The following is a 16,909-nucleotide window of genomic DNA, read 5'->3' as shown; positions in this document are numbered from 1 at the left end:
GTTACTAAAGGACAGACTTCCCCTTCGTGATCAATAAAAAGAGTAGTCACAATTTATATTAAGGTCCTCATACTATGATAGGTAACTGTCCCTACTGCAGTGCAGCCTGTCCTCATCAGAAAAAGACCATCAGGAAATGTAATATATAGCGTTGACAACATGGTAAGTAATGTTAATGAGGTCATGAGGGACCATTTAGTAAGTTCTTAGTATAATGTACCCTTTTTTTGAGATGGCACACAAAGAGTAAGTAATGATTAAGTAATTAGTAATTAATGAGTCGTTACTAGTTTGTGCCTCTCAGACTATTCATGAACTTCCATCAGATCGTTCCTCACTTGTTTCTTAGTAACTAATCACATTTCCGTGTTCTGTATTGTAAGACACTGAATCGCCCTGCGGGAGCTTGTAAGAGTTGAATTGGATGTTTTTTGTCCAGTGGCCTCGGCTTGACCCGGAGGTCAGGAGAGCTGATTGCTACCAGCTTCCTAAAAGTCCACGTAGCGTTATCTCTGAGTGAAAGGTTTGCATTGTTTCTGCAATGTGTCCGGTTTGTGTTGAATGCCGAGTGCTCCAGGTAAAGACAACAGGTCTCATCAGGGAGGATAAAGGTTAATCTGAGGAGCGTAGCCACCATGTGCACTCTGTTGTGTCTGTTTGTGTTTGTGTTTATCCTTGGACTATGCTTCACTATTGTTGATGTAGGTGGGCAGCAGGTGGAAAATAGCTTGTGGGTGGCAGGCACGATTCGACTTGCTTAAGCTTCCAGTATAAATTTGGAGTGGATGCACTTGCTCCTTTGACAATGTGTCTCCTCACAACGGATTTTGTACAAAAGATTTTGGGCTGCTGGTTTTATTTAGTCACTCAGTTGTAGGGTAAGGACATGCACAAACTAATTTTCATTATTTGACGGTCTATGGGCTTCTGTCTTTTACAGTCTGAAAGAATCTTAAAGGAAATGTTTCGTAAGAGATGCTTTTGCCATCTCTTCTCCATGCAACCTTGTTAGATGCAATCCTTCAATCAGTCCGTCAATCAAAGAAAAAAAAACACAACAAAACTGAATGTAGAAAAAAAAAGAAGAAGAAGAAAGTTAAGCCTTTGTGAAAAATAGCCCAGCAAATCAAAATGGACTTCGACAAATCTCATTTATTCCGAGCAGGTTTGAAATAACCACAAATCGGATCCCCCGATATAAAGAAGCCCACTGAATGTAATGGTGTGTGACAACAGCAGCATCATCCTTAAAATACTTTTCTCTTTTCTTTCAATTCAGCCAACAACTCCCACTCAGGCTAAAGACCATCTTCCCTGCTGGCGAATGCAAGCTTATTTTTGCACATAGAAGGCTAAAGCACCTCTGTTTTGTATCAATCTGTAGCTCAGTGTTATTTAAATTAACAGCAGGAAATTAAAATAATTCTTCAGGAATTTGCACTTCAGATGAAAAGACCAGATTAATTATTCTTCAAAATCGCTAAATAATGAGTAAAAATTGATACATGCAGGTTGTGTTTCCACCCTTCCACCTCTGTGTACTCGAAATTTTTGCTTTTTCATTTTAAATGACTAATGTGTAGAGAAGCTGTCCATGTAAGTAAACAGTTTGTGATAGAGCAGCCTGCTGCGATGACTCAAGGCTGACACAACAGTAAATGTAACTGCAACATAAATAGAAGAAGGTAGTCTATGATTATGAAAATGACACCATGAAAACTAACCTTTAAAACAGTCCATGAATAAAATATCAACATCTTTGACTTATCGATCAGATAAAATTCAATTGCACAGGATGGGTATGAGTAATCAGTTGGTCCCACACTTTTGGAGGCTGTTATTGTCCCGTGGTGCTTTAAAGTATTTCATAAGTGACTTTGCTAAAATTATGAAGAAACACAAAACACTCGCACATGTTGGAACCGCAGTATTTTAGACGAAAATGTCATAATATGTCAGTTTCTGATGAGTTAAAATACCAGCAATTGAAAACGTCAAACAGCTTAGACAGAATGCGCCTCAAAGGGTGGGGGAGTGGAAAAGGCAAACCTTTCCCATGGATAGACAAGCGCACACAAACACACACACACACACACACACACTCACATAAAAGAGCCTAAACTTAATTAGCAAGGAGACCATGAGTCAAAGGGGTTTTCATAAAGCACCTGTCCTAGATCACCCTCCTCATCCTCTCTCCACTTCACACACACACACATACACACACGCACACACACACACACACACACACACACACACACACACACACACACACACACACACACACACACAGAGTAAATACAATGTTCCAGTGTTGACAAATGAACAATTATTCTAATCTCTTCCACAGACAATAAAAATGTTGTAGCAAGCACAAAAACAGAAGTCGGCAAACACAGCAGATAAAGTCCTCTCTTCACCACACACATGTACACACACCTAGACACACACACACACACACACACACACACACACACACACACACACAAAACCACTGATCCATCCAGTGATGCAGTGGGAACAGAGTGAGGTGACACATTCTCACAGGTATCACCTCCGTACATACAGTGAACCAGGTGGACTGTGTTCATGTGTGAAGAGGAGGTGTGTAATAAATAACATGGGTGTGCGGGTGTGTGTGTGTGTGTGTGTGTGTGTGTGTGTGTGTGTGTCTGTTTGTCCTTTCAGCCACATAAAGCTGCAATTATCAACTGAACCAAGACACATTTCGCATAAATAGTCAACAATCTGCTCATTACACAATGTTAGTGCTCAAACATTAAAATTCAGTCATTATCTACTCACCCTCATGCAGATGGAGCATCACAGTAAAACAGCGTTGTAGCACTCTCCTAAACAGCTGAAGTTGGTGGGGAGTTGTTTTAAAATGTTAAAGAAAAACAACCAAAATCGAAACATTAAATGGCTCCATGCAGCTTGTCCAGCGGAATCAAATTCTCCAGAAGCCTTGAGATCCCAAATTGATCTGAAAAGAGGTTATATACACCCTCGACACACAGTGGAGCATGTGTACCCACTTCAGACTGGGTGGGTGCTAACACTATTAGCTTAGCAGCTATAGTGGAGATTTATGCTCTAAAAAGGGTGTAAATAACACCCCGTTAGATAATTTTTGGGTGTCAGGGCTTCCGAAGACTTGTATCAAGCTGGACGAGCTGTATGGAGGCATTTTGTGAGTTTTTTGTTGATTTCTTTTTCATTTACACTTTTAATTTAGTCCCCATCTACTTCAGTTGTTTAGGGGATTGCTGCAACGCTCTTCTGCTGTGAAGATCCAGGAGTGTTTTGTCGACTACGGAAATTGACTATATCACTATTTTGATTTTTAAGACGCCTTAGCATATAATAACAAACGAACATAACAGACACTCTTCAAGTTCTTTGCATTTACAAAGAAGTGAACGTTTTTTACATTCCATCAGTGTGTGATTGCAATAAACCCAGCAGCACTGTGAAGAAAGAAGTGGTTCATTCCAGATGTCAAGGATCTCTCTGAGCCAACAAAACTGAAGTGGCTGCAGCTTTGTTCTTGAGAAAGAATTTTAGTGTGGATGTGTGCAGTTCTTCTACTAATACATGGTGAACATTGATTGTTCCAGCGATACCGCATTAATTTATTTTTAAATAACCAACCTTGAATCAGCAAAGGTGTATGTTCTTGTTCTAACATTTTTTTGCCAGAATATCTTTTTTTTTTCTTTTTTCTTTTCTTTCTTTTTTTTTTACCAAACTAAATAAAGATAGTGCAGCAGTGGGAGTGAAACCAGCAGCTGAAAAATGGCTTTTGTCTTGTTTTCGAATTTCTGCATCCATTCATTATGCATCATGAACTCTGAGTGAGGTTTGTCGGATGCTTGAATGCATCATGGCAAGAGGTCAGCTCTCCTGATGAATATCAAGCGAACCTTATGCACCACTCCGACCGCCATCTGCCCAAAAGCTGCGCCTGACTCACCAGCCGCAGGACAAACACCGCCCGTACACATCTGAGAGGGCTAATTTCATCAACATATTCAACAAATCTTGTTCGAACAGCAAAGGTTAATAGTCCATAGGAGGAAACAAGAGCGGGGTTCCGAATCTGCTCACAGATTGCTATCTCTCCTCGTTAAGTAAATGTCAGCGTAAAATATATGCTGGTTAAATGACATTATTGACCCGGTAATTTACAGGTCTCCGTTTAGTATTGTAAGGACTGTTTAACTTTGTTGTCAAAAGGTTTCGGTAATGCTCTGAGATCCTGTTTCTCTGAGAAGCCATTTGATTTATTTTCTGTATTTTTCCCATGTTTGCACAGTATACTTGATATCTACTCGTCGCATAGAAAGGATAGCGGAGGTACTATGCTCTTCTCAGCATGAAGTAAAAGGACTTGAGGAGCTCTCAGTTGCAGGAAGTCATCATTAGCTTAACTCTTAGCCCTATTAAGACAAGGCAAATGGCAAATATAGCGACTAAATTTGGATTCACAGTGCACGTGCCAAGCCTTCACCACTCATCAAATGTCCTTGCAAACAGCACATTCAAAATCAAACACATACTTCTCTTCACATCTCCAATAATTATAACCCACTCTATGACAGCGGTGCAGTAAAGAAAAGAATGAAAATAAAAGCATCGACCTACCGGGAACATTTCTCTTGAACCTAACAGCCGCATTTCAGCCGCTGAGCCTCAGCTGTGAGCACACACTGTCCCTATGTTCCGTCTGGACCTGCACATTATTGTACTTGCTTAATATATTTATTGCACAGCATGCTGAATGTTTAACAAGACTTTATTTTACAATCAATATACAATTGTGGCTCCGGACGAGTTTTGCCCCCTCGTCTTTACATAGTCAACACCTCTGCTCGCCGTTCCGCTCTCGGTGGCTCTGTTTTCTTGTGATTTTTCTCCTCTGCTCCTCGCAGCAAGCACAGTTTGAAGGACGAATCAACTGAATAGCAGAACTGTTGCTGAGGGATAAATAAATCTGGCAGATACATGAATTTGTTGAAAAGCACTGACGGGAAAAGAAATGACAGTGACACATGGGACTGCGATGAACCAGATAAAGATAAAAGAATAAAGAGGAATAACATCGAAAGCGCCGGCTGTAAAGGGTTGAAGCTGCTTTAGGTTCAAGATGTTTCTGAAAGTAGCTCCCGTTGTCTCAACTCTGAAGTGGCATTTCGAGCCGCTGTTTTTCCAACGTTGTTTTCCACCGAGGCAACAGTGTCAATGCATGAAAGTTTTACATCAATAGCCTCGTGTGTTGATCACCATGTGCCATTTTGCATCAGAACCCTTATGATGCAAAATGTTCACTGAAGTGTGAAATAAAAGGGAGAAAGTGGAACAAAGAATTGAGAGGACGGACAGAATAAGCCAAGGACAACACATGATGCATCCAAGCACGTATGCATGTTTTGTAATCAGCTTCATTCAAGTCTACGCTTTGCAAAAAAAAAGAAAAAGGGAAGAAAAGAAAGGAAAGAGAATAAAAATCATAGAGGATGAATGTAGGCAGTAGCTAGGCAACAGGCTCCAAGGCAGGGCCATTTGCTTATGTGCCCCGTAAGTCCACAAGCTTTATGAGTTTCCGTCTTTCCCTTCATTTGCCGAACAAGGGCTGTGGCCTTTGGATGTCCATTAATGAAAGCAGCAGGGGAGGGACAACCTTCTTCATCTGCATGTCCTGCTCCGTTATTGCAGGTGGGGTCAGCACGGAAAAAAACATAAATGGGAAAAATAAAAAATGGAAATGTGGTGGCGCCGGTGCGGGAAGTGATTTTACAGAATTTGGCAAAATATGTCAGAACATCCAACACCCGGCTTGTTAAACTTAAAAAAAGATTGAATTGAATTGAATGCAAACTTATTTTGGAGATCTCAAAACAAAACCAAACAAAAAGTTAAATTAGTTCGACAAATAAGCATGATATAGTAAAAAGTACGTTACAAAGTATAGTCCATTAACAAGCACCTACATGCCCAAAAAAAGGTAGGAAGAAGTATACACTTACTCAATCATAATCAGTTTATTTCCAGTCCTGAATTGCGATCATAGTTCATGTTCCCCAGAGGATACATCTCAACTTTTTGGTGGCCCTCCTACTTCTCCTCTGGTGCCAACAGCCTGTCAAAGTTTCTACTGAATGCATTTGACAATCTAATACAAATATTTGAATATTCTGAGACTGTACATTGGCACGTGAGTCATCTCAGACACTATCGTTATCAAAGGATTGTGTCTGAGATGATGTGAACTCATGCAAACTTCCTCCCAAGTTGATGATATAAGATATTTTTGTCTTGAAACTTCTGCCCATAAAATAAATGTCAAAGGCCTACTGGAGGTTCTGTAACAAATATGTCCACTGTATTGAGCTGAACAGAACCCAAATTAAGCTAAACTCGCTAGTGAAGCCAAGGAGAACAAGTGACATTTACTTGAATTAAGTAAAGCAGCCTTTGCATAGTCATCACTCAATAATGCCAGCCGTACTCAAAATAAGTCTTTGCGGTGCAGTGTATGCAAGTCGAATAAAAAGCTGAAATTGATAGACCCTGATATATGGTTATGAAGCCTCTGCTGCTTGAGTTTTGCCGCTTGAACCTTTGTCGATGCTTAAAATGAAAAAGTCGATGATCAATATGATAGATCATTCTGGGACATCCACGGTGTCACACTTATGAATACCTCTGTGTCATCAATTGATACATTTTCCCCAGAAACATTAAAAATGTACCTTCCCATAATCTACTCCAGGGGTCACCAACCCTTTTGTACAGAGAGCTACCTCAGTATATTTATGTATATATGCTCACTGCAGGCTGCCAGGTGCCTGCGGGGACCATGTTGGCAACCACTGCTTTCTCTAGAGTGGGTAGCTAAAACATTCTTCAAAAATGAGAAGAAAACAAAGAAAACATTGTGTTTCTTGCCTGTTATAAGTACACAAATCTGCCAATGGAACAAGTGAAAACTGTCCAAAAACAAGCTCCATCCAAAGTAATGTTTAACTGTCTACATCTAAAACCCACCAGCTGCTTCCTTGTGTGAATTGTGCTTTTACCTCACCTGACCACCAGGAGGCTACAGCGCTACGAGCACAGGGAGAATCACAAAAGAAGGGAGAACAAGAGAGAGAGAGAAAAGGCAGAGCCAGATGGAGAGAGCTCCTCTGACCCCATAAAACCAAGTTGTTCCCTAGAGTCCCGTTGGTGGCCCCAGCTGTGCATTCAGCAAGTACACCAGTCTCTCTACTGTCACTCCTGTCGACAGTTCATTACACAGAGAAATTAGAGTCGTGTCACCGAGGGAGAAATCATTACAGGGGATCAGGGAGTTTGTTGTTGGCAGGCTCAGGTAAAAAAAAAAAAAAAAAATGGGTTTAAGATGATGAGAGGCTCCTGACGGTCTGACTGATAAGCTGGTTAACTTCATGTTGGGTTATTTATTTATCTGGATCCAGTCAGGCTTGTACCTTTATGGCAGCTGTTCACATACAATAAAAGAGGTTGTAACATGTACAGGTACAAGCATTAAATTTGACTTGTAGAATAAGGCCCAACCCAGTCAGGTGTTCACCTTCCTCCCTGGCCGAAAACAGTTCATCCTACAGCGTCTGCAGCAGTTTAAGTTGTTCCATTCGGCTGAGCTACAAAGCTATTCATGAATGTGTGGAATACAGCGCTGCGTTGCTCGTTGTATTGTTAATATTTAACACAACTCTTTTACTCTGAGTGTCTACACCGCAGGCAAGGGGAGCAAGTTAGCTGGCAAAACCAACACAGAAGCCAATCGATTGCTTCTCTTTTGTTCTACAAATTCATGTGTGATTCTGGAGCTTCACAGCAAAACAGTGTTGAAGCTTCCTCCTCGAGAACTGAAGTTCAAAACATACAGCTTGTCCAGTGTAATCCCAGTCTCCAGAAGCCCAGCGATCCAAAATTGATTTTAAAACAAGTTTTTTCTTTTACACCATTCTTGGATAAAGGTGTTAGCGTGCACCGTGTCTAAATTGGGTGCAAAAGCTTCAGAATTGAGTAAATAACATATTTTCGTATCAATTTGGTCTCCATCTACTTCACTTCTTCAGGAGAATGCTGCAGTAGTGTTTTGCTGTGAAGCTCCAGAAATGTTTTTTGGGCTATGAAACACCAAGCAACTTTCTGTCAGCATTAGAGTGAGTGGACGATGACTGAACATTCATTTTTGGCTGAATTTATTGTTAAAAAGGTTCTATTTGTTAAGAAAAAGTTTCTTACAAGTAGCACTTTGTAGTTGATGAACGTGTTAGCAAACAGTTGCTGTTTTGCAAGTCAGGTGGGAACAAAGAAACATTGTCATTCATAGGGAGTTGTGTAATATTCTCTCTTCCTTTAGCCTGTCTTGGTGGGCAAAATGCTGCACAATGTTGATCATAGCCCATCAGCAGCTTGGTCGGTGGCCCAACACTGCAAACTAGCTACCCTTCTTGTGAAAAGTCCACAGTGGCAAGTTGGCTGGGTGGCTGAGTGGGTCAAACACAGGATATCCACCCAGGAGTACTGAGTTTCATTCCAGCATCAAAGTCAAAGTGGACTTGTGTTTAACTTACATAGCTGATTAGATTAGATACTTAGATACTTATTATAACACAAACCATAATGTTTTTCTAAAGCATATCAAAGTTTGGTGCTTAAACCTACCCAAACTGCAAACATCCAAAGCTAAATGTCCACGGCCCTTACAATAAAAGTCTTTTGGTTCAATCTCACCGCACTCACCAAAGCTGTTTTCACCAACAGGCAGCATTTTCCAGCAAAAGCGTTACCTGTCCAGCATGACGCAGCAGACAGACAATTGTAGCGACTCGCTGATGAAAATACGACTCAACTTTGTGAAGTGATAATATGTCAATATCGTGTTTATATTTTGTTCTGCTGCCCCCAAGTGGCCCCAAAAAACCCAACAGTTGCTTTAACTTCAGTTTCTTAAAGGCTTAAGAAGTTTTTGGGAACTTTATACGCACATGGCTGTTAAGTCCTTTAAAATCCCCTGTGATCCTATCATTCAAAATTAGGCCTCAGCAAACAAATAGCCCTTCTTCGAGCTCTTGAAAAAGTTCTTTTTTTTTGGAGATTCAAGCTTTTACGACTGTCGATTCAACAAAACGAGAAGAAGATTTTGAGGAAACGGTCAGCCACCTGGCATTACCTGAACCAGCGGGCTCAAATGGACATCTGTGTCCCTCAATGTCTCTTTGATGGTGCCAGGGGGGCACATTAAGCTAGAAAGGATGACACTGACAGCCACAGGGACTGTCACTGGTACACTGATAAGAACCAGACAAGGCTGTGTAGTAATACAGCTCTGGTCATTAATATGCAGGCCAGGTCCTGTCTGTAGTGTCAGGAAGGCAGGAAGCATGAGAAAGCATTACATGTCAGTGTGCCTGTGGCTTCTCTATGCTAAATAACAATACAAGAAAAAAGCTGCTATGATAAAAGCGAAATGGCTGATAAATTAAAAGGAGTGATAATTACACCAATAACAGTACGAAAACGGGCGGCACAATCACATTTGAAAACAATGAAGTCTTCTCTGCCTCTCTTTATGAGTCTCTCTCTCTGTGTAGTAAAGACCAGAGCTCAGAGGCTCAGATCAAACGGTCCTGGTGATGAAAAGAGCAGGTCTCCGAGGGCTGATAGAGAAAGGAAGGGACGAGACACTGAGATCAGAGAGAAGGACCAAATGAAGGCTAATTTCCTCTGATGATTCCGACTGTAACTAAAAAGCTTCAAAGAGCAGCAGCGTGAACTCAAGGTCACCGGTCAGATCGTGTGATTGTACACAAATTATCTAAGCGGACCACAGACGGGCCTGTACAGTGAAATAAACCCCCTAATAAATTCTCCTTATCAGCTCACCTTTGATTATATTGTTTGAGTTAGTCACCATCTCACATATTCAGGTCTTGCTACTTTATATTGCTGCTGCGTGGTTCGCACTAGAGCAGCTGACAGCGAACTGTTTGATGTTTATGAGGACCCTTCAAAACTTTAACGCGATGAATATGCAGCTGTGCAAGCAGAATGATTAACTCCACAATTAATTCGCCATCATTATTTGTTTAGTATCATGCCAGCCTTCACCTCCTCAGAACACACAAGTGTTTTCTGATTAAGCTCCTGGGCAGCCTCTTGCGAAGAATTCAGAATGTGTTTACAGGAGGAAAGTTCGTGTACGTCGATCACAACTGGAAGGTCGACACTAACTAAATCAAATGTTGACATACAGGATGAAAGCTGCAATGTTACTGCAGCAGCACTTGGAATTGATTATAATTGCTTTACAGGCTCTACCTGTATATTATACCTGAGACAGCATTTAGGTTTGAATTAGCTTAGAAAACATTACAGAGAATATTGGAAACTTTTAATCAATTGTATTAGAATAAACACTGAAGATGACATTTGTGTATTGATAATCCTCCTCCCTTAAACTCAGTCTTAAAATTCCAGCAGACTTCTCCAAGCTCAAACACATGATCACAGACGTTCCTCTCCCCTTACCCCTTATTTATCCACTGATGCAACTAGATTTATTCAAAGGTCGACTTTTTTAGGATTGATTTTGATTTCTGAGTCTCATTCCAACCCGTCAAATACTGATCGGGTCGGGTCGACTGCCATTCCAAGGTGTCAGTATTTGACGAGCTGGGAATGAAACTCAAAAGTCCAAATCAATCTTTCAAAGTGGACCTTTAAAGTCTCCAAACAGACGCTGCAGTTAAAGGCTGGATTACACAGCTTCTGAAAGGGATACGATCGCACCAGTGCGCTCCTTAGGACGGAACAGCAGTTAGCTTCTTGGGAAAATTGTCCTTGTCACTCTTTATTTTTTTATCACCAACCATCAATAAAAATGTTGTATAAAAATTACTTTTTCAAAAGCTGACAACTTTAGGTAGGCAGTTGGTTGACTGTGCGTAACAGGAGGCAGCAGATACTAACAACACCCAGTGGGTGGGAAGATTACCTTAAAATAAATGGAACTGGAAGTGTAAATATGCACGTTTGCACATAAACTGCATGTGGCCAAGTGGCTAAAAGCAATTACCTAATGTTGTTTATTGATTGGTTGGTCACATTTAAACACGTGAGACGTCACATGTTTACAACCAACTCTTTACCCTGACCTCTTTTTTAAAAGGCTCTGCAGTAAAAGGTCACTTGTGAGGGAAACATGTCATACGAGTTTTGTACATGTGGTGAACTGTACAACATGTGCTCAGCTGACTGGTCTTTCAATTGCAGCACCTGTTTTGCTCTCACTACTCTTTAAACGGTGCTTCCCTCGTGTATCATAACATTACCCACACTGACTAATAAGATGCTTCGCTGGGGTGAAATAAGACTCGCTTTCCATGTGAGAAAAGGAAACAAACAAAAACATGCTCGTTTTTATAGATTAGGCCAAAAGTTACAGGGTTACCATGGCAACAATGGATAGCGCCGCAGCATATCACTTGTCAATCAGAACCTCTCGTGGAGGGAAGAGCTTGTGGATCTGACGGAAAGCTCTCAGTGCCTCTGTGTGCTTGAAAGGATGAATAAATGTTGTGATGAAATAAACAGATGAAAATACCAGACATTCCCCTGCTGCGAGGAAGAGACACCTGGATGTACTGTAGACCTGGAAAATAAGATACTTGACAACCTCTAGTCAACAAACAGAGTTTTAAATTTACTCTACCTGTAGCACAGTGGTGTTCATCCACATGGCAACAACATCAGTAGACTGTGTCAGCAACTGGGCAAGGCAGGTGAAGCCATGCTGCAGTACAGGGCAGAGCCCTGCGGCTGTATTGAACTGAGGTCAGAGCTGCACCGTACTGTTGGCCTGCGCAGTCAGTGTCAAAACCACCATCATTTCATTCCTAAGCAAGAACACACGTATCATACTGTAACTGAGGACATTTTTAAACTCAAATGATTATAAATTTCAGCACATCAGCGCGAGTAAAATTGGACCAATGCTTAACGTTCAACAGACAGGCTCCAGACCAACGGGGAAATTGTTAGTATTCCGACTGTGCTGATAATTAGACTGATTTTCTCATTTGAATCCACTTCATTATTCAATCTTGTTATTGTTTGCCATTTGGGGCTGTTAAGTGCAAACATAAATGGTTAAATTTTAGTCCACAAAGATGCTGCACACAGAAAAATGCACATTTAAGAGTGGGAATTTCTGAGTTTACTTATAACAAATATTTTAATGCCATTTTTTTGTCATCTATTTTGTAGGTCTGCTTGGAAACAGCATCCAGTGGGCAGAACACCAGAGCTATTTGAATTGCTGATAAAAATGTGGGCAGTTATTCATAAGTGTGGATCAAGACTATTACAGTGTCTTTTAGCATAACATTTTTACTTTAAAATGGTTAGTTCATGGGATAGTTTTAACCATTTTTGTAAAACAAAAAATGGATTCTGTTCTGCCAGTAATGGATGAAAAAGTTAGTTCCAGAAAAGCTGTACGGGTGATTAAAATGACTAAAAACTAAAGTACATTAAATGTTTCTGCAGAATCATTTAAATGATGTTAAAGGTCTGTACAATTAGGATAACTTATTCCAGTTAACAATGAGGATCAGATTTCCAAAGCATCGTTTACATCTTGTGTCTCGAGAATGCTCAATGGTAGTTTAAGATGTAATTTGGAAGAAATGGCCAGAATTTGAAGGTAGCTCTAAAACTATAGGGGGCAGCATAACCGCCCACTGCTGCTCACTTTAATGGACTTTAGACTCAGGCTCAGTCAACTGGCCTCCACAGCTGGACATCAGACTGGGACGGAACACAACCTCTGAGGCAACAGGTTCACCAGTTTGAAGCCCGGGGATACAGTATGGAGGCGACTTACATCAGGTCTTATCAGGACTGGCAGGCAGGCAGGGATGGGAGAGACATTCTGTGGCAGACAACTTAGGGGCATTAGAAGCAGGGAAAAAAAACGTTGTTCCCTAGAATCAACTAAATGAGTTATCATGGCAATGATCCTTGTCTTAGTTTGGTAAAAGTGAGAAACTTGAGCTCAGTCAGTAAATGGTTGTGCTTTTCTTTTCAGTAAGGAAAGTAGGCGTGGAAATATCTCCTTTCTGTACTTAATTTAACTTTAATTTACTTAAGTAAACTGCTGTTCCTTCACATTCTGTTGATAATGTTAGTGCACTTTTTTCATGTTTTCAACTAAAATTCTGTCCATATCTTACAAACTGTCCTTTTAAGCATTCCTATGGGTTTACAAAGGTTAGTGTAATTTTGTACGTTTGGTTTTGTGTGCAATAATAGTTGTTGGAGTTGTAGTTTTGCTTTCATTGCGATGTTCAGTGGAAAGTGGCAGTACTTTGAGCTGGCACCTACTCTGCACTGTATTGATAAAACATTTCAAGCAAGGCTGCATTTGACTGTCCATCAATTTGGAAGCGGTGGCAGTTTCCAGTCTTGCTGCATTTTAGCGTGTACATGTGGTCAATGTATATCAAATGCCAATATGCCCACAGGTTCATCTGATTTTCTGTTCCCAAGTGAACTACAGTGGACTAGGCATCATTGTTTCTAGCTTATCTGTGGCCCTGACAAGGAGCAGAAACACTTGAGAGCACTTGATTTACAAAATGAGAATATGCCCGTGGCTAAGAGTGCCAGAGACTTTGAAGTGTAAACGAGGAGTCGGAGAACTAAAGGAAAAGAGATCTGAAATCGGACAAAATTGGTCAAGGAAAAGGAATGAGGGGAGGTGAGCTGATGTAATGTTGAGAGGACGTGAGCCAGAGAAAGGAAGGCTATCCAGCAGCAGATAATGACAACGATGATCTGATGAAAGAGGGAGAAGTCCGTGCAAAATTGAAAGTGATACCCATGCTGATGGTTTTGGACGACTTTTTTGTTATAAAATGCGGGGAACCAGAACTTAACATTAGTCTCCGAAACCAAGGATGACAATTAAAAGTAACAGCAATATATCCATGTGCCATGTTAAGTAAACAACAACTCTTATTGATCGTTAAGTGGGGTAAAAACGGCTGATGTTTACATTAACACTGTGTTCTAATCCTACAAGAATGAGTCCTAAAACTAAAAAAGTTTAAGCACTTTGGGTTCCCTCGTCTCATAGTCAATGGATTTTTTGAATGGGTTTTCTGTTAAGTCTGCGGCTAACAAAACCTAAGGAGATTTTCACATTTTGTTCTACAGTCAGTGAATTTTCAAGTATTTATGTGTAGTTATAGTTTTGCTACCTAAATCTAACCAAACAGGCACTTTAGCTCAGGAGGTAGAGTGGGTTGTCCAGATATCAGAAGGTTGCTTGTTCAAATTCCTGGATCCCCTGGCTGCATGTCGAAGTGTCCTTGAAGAAGAATGAGGAGAAATCAGGAGCAAGGTGTCGCTTCTAACGAGCATTTGACAGCTTGAAGGTGACAAGTGTGACCCACTCTAAAGCACTTTGAGCGGGAAGTAGACTGGAAAAGTGCTTCAGAAATGCAAGTCCATTTACCATACTTTCAAAATGCTAACTATTAATATACATAACGTACTGTCATGTACGTGATATACGAGGTTGTTGTTGGCCACGCTGAAATTATCTGCTGGATATGATGTCACATCATCTGCAAGCATGTGAAGCATCTGTTCTTTCGCAACCACATTATTTATGTAGTGCTTCCCTTTTTATGTGTGTGCTACCAGCATAAATGCACATTTGCATCTCCTTCAGATCAAGCAACAGATGCTTTGTTACTGCTCACCTTCTCTGTCATCACTTTTAATGTCAATATAGCCGATCTCATCGCACAGCTATTGACTAGTGCTAGATGAGCTGTGGTCAAATTTCTGAACATATTCAGTTGTCTGACAACTGAAAACAAATCTTTGCTAAGAAATACAGCCCCAAATCACCGATATTTGGGGTTATAGGCCTATGTGGTGGAATTCTTAGCTTACAAACTAAACATGGCTGATTTACACAAGATTAAGATCACAGACATCTTCCTGAGTCATCACAAATAAGTAGAAGTCCATCGTACAAGCCCCATGGGTGGATAATTGGTGCTGGACAGGTCATCAAGAGCCTTTTCACATAAAACAATGTAAAAGATGTACTCATTATCATAATTATACAATTTGAACCTCTTATAAATGCAGTGATGTAGAAAAGTTCATGCATATGGGAAACCTCAGAATTGGAGAGTACTTGATATGATTTTCCTTTTTCCAACACTGAATGCATTTGATGTGATGTAATTCTACCAGGACCATCACCTCCCCTTCAGCGAGCCAGTACAGTATGTGTAATACCGTTGTATTTCCTGAGGTGTTGCTGGTACAATGGTGAAATGCGTCAGCAAAGGAAAGGAAATGAGAAACCAGCTGTCATTCTCAGCAACACTTGCACATTCCCCATCAGATCTAATCTCGAGATGTGGTTTTGCCTGCCGTTGTGCTTTGACAGAAAGTCACTCACTCACCTGGCTATCATCCTTTAAGGAAAAAGAAGAGGGGGTGAACAGACAGGGATCAAGATTAATCAATACTTTATCTGTGGCTGCTGAAAGAAGCCTTGGGTTAAAGAAGAAAAAAAATAAATTGAGCTACAGTTTGTTCCTGCTGAGAGCTTCAGAGCACTGAGTGTCCATTTGGTCATGTATTACATCTTTCCCTGAATTCAGTCACAGTCAACTGGAAAACAAATCTTATTTTCTTTTCTTTTTGCTTTTTGAAATCTGTAGTTGTTTTTTTGGGCCTAATGTTACTGTCATCACTCTCTTTGGGCAGTAAGCTGCTCCATACAGTTGAACGGCATGTAGCAATCAAGGGAAGCGGTGAGTTGCTGAATACGTGCTAACAATCGCAACACTTACCTCATTTACGAAGAAGCTGACACACTTTTTCTGGATTTTTTTTACATGCAGCAGGACGTTGATGACACGCACTGACTTTTCACGTCGCCCCTCGAGCAGGTCAAAATATCACTTTGTTAAATCCTTGAAAGACCTGCAAGAAATACTTCCCATCAAATTCAGCAATTGTTTCGTGGCAAAAGCCAGTGTGCTCAACTAAGATGGCTAACATTGTAGACTTTATACAGGCTTTAAATTGCATTTTGGCATTGCAATTGTAAGCATTTTAGCATGCTGATAATGCTTATACAGCCATTTGATTTTAATTTCAGTGAATGCATTTTTTATGTTGGCCTCGTCTGTAGGGCTGGGTTTTTAAATAGCCCTATTTAGAAGCCTCGTGTTAACATCCATGTTTTACAGGCTGCCGTCTTCTTCATTTCTGTTGCAACACATTGCCACGCATTAACACCGACCACCACCAACTGTCAGTTAGCAGAAATGTGTGAAACGACAGCAGGAATGTGCATGTGTGATACAAACATAATGAGAATCCATCCGTTACATCATTGCTGCGTAGCAATTCTCACGGTGAAAAACTCCACAGGGTGCATTTAGTCTCACAAATTCACACGTAAGGCTGATCGATGTGAAGAAAAAAAAAATCTTTACCTGGTCGATTGACCTCTTGTGAGTCTCACACAACACAAAATGATTAAAGTCAATGTAAGAAATAGAGTCAGCTGGTTTTGCGCTCCTGCAGCCCACATACAATACACAGCGACCCGCCTCTATTCCCTGACCCAGCTTGATGATGAACAGACACACTCAAACACACACCCGCTGTGGTGTTTGTCGCTCCTACGGAAACACAACATGAGATTGAGGAAGAGAACTGCTGCGGTAAATCAGCAGTGTACTCACTTCAACCATCATACTGACACATGTCAGATGCATCAGTGTCTTCTCCTTCTGCCGTGTTTCTCTCACCATGTCACATGATTGAAAGC

The 16,909-nt window shown here is 40.7% G+C and overlaps 1 protein-coding gene across 2 annotated transcripts in view; it reads right to left on the bottom strand.

Moving 5' to 3' along the window:
• Positions 1-16,014, bottom strand: part of pou1f1 (POU class 1 homeobox 1) — a 29,190-nt gene extending 13,176 nt beyond the window's left edge. The window contains exon 1 of one of the 2 annotated variants that reach the window (XM_030427427.1): positions 15,921-16,014. The gene's annotated coding sequence lies outside the window, so the exon portion shown is untranslated. Of the gene's footprint in view, positions 1-4,647; positions 4,731-15,920 lie in introns of those variants that run through there. The other variant, XM_030427426.1, reaches the window with a different exon arrangement.
• Between the last annotated feature and the right edge of the window lie 895 nt (positions 16,015-16,909).

Source organism: Sparus aurata, chromosome 9 (genome assembly GCF_900880675.1).
Source record: "Sparus aurata chromosome 9, fSpaAur1.1, whole genome shotgun sequence".
Taxonomy (NCBI): Eukaryota; Metazoa; Chordata; class Actinopteri; order Spariformes; family Sparidae; genus Sparus; species Sparus aurata.
Note: the sequence above shows the minus strand (reverse complement) of the source record. Positions and strands in the feature narration are given on the sequence as shown.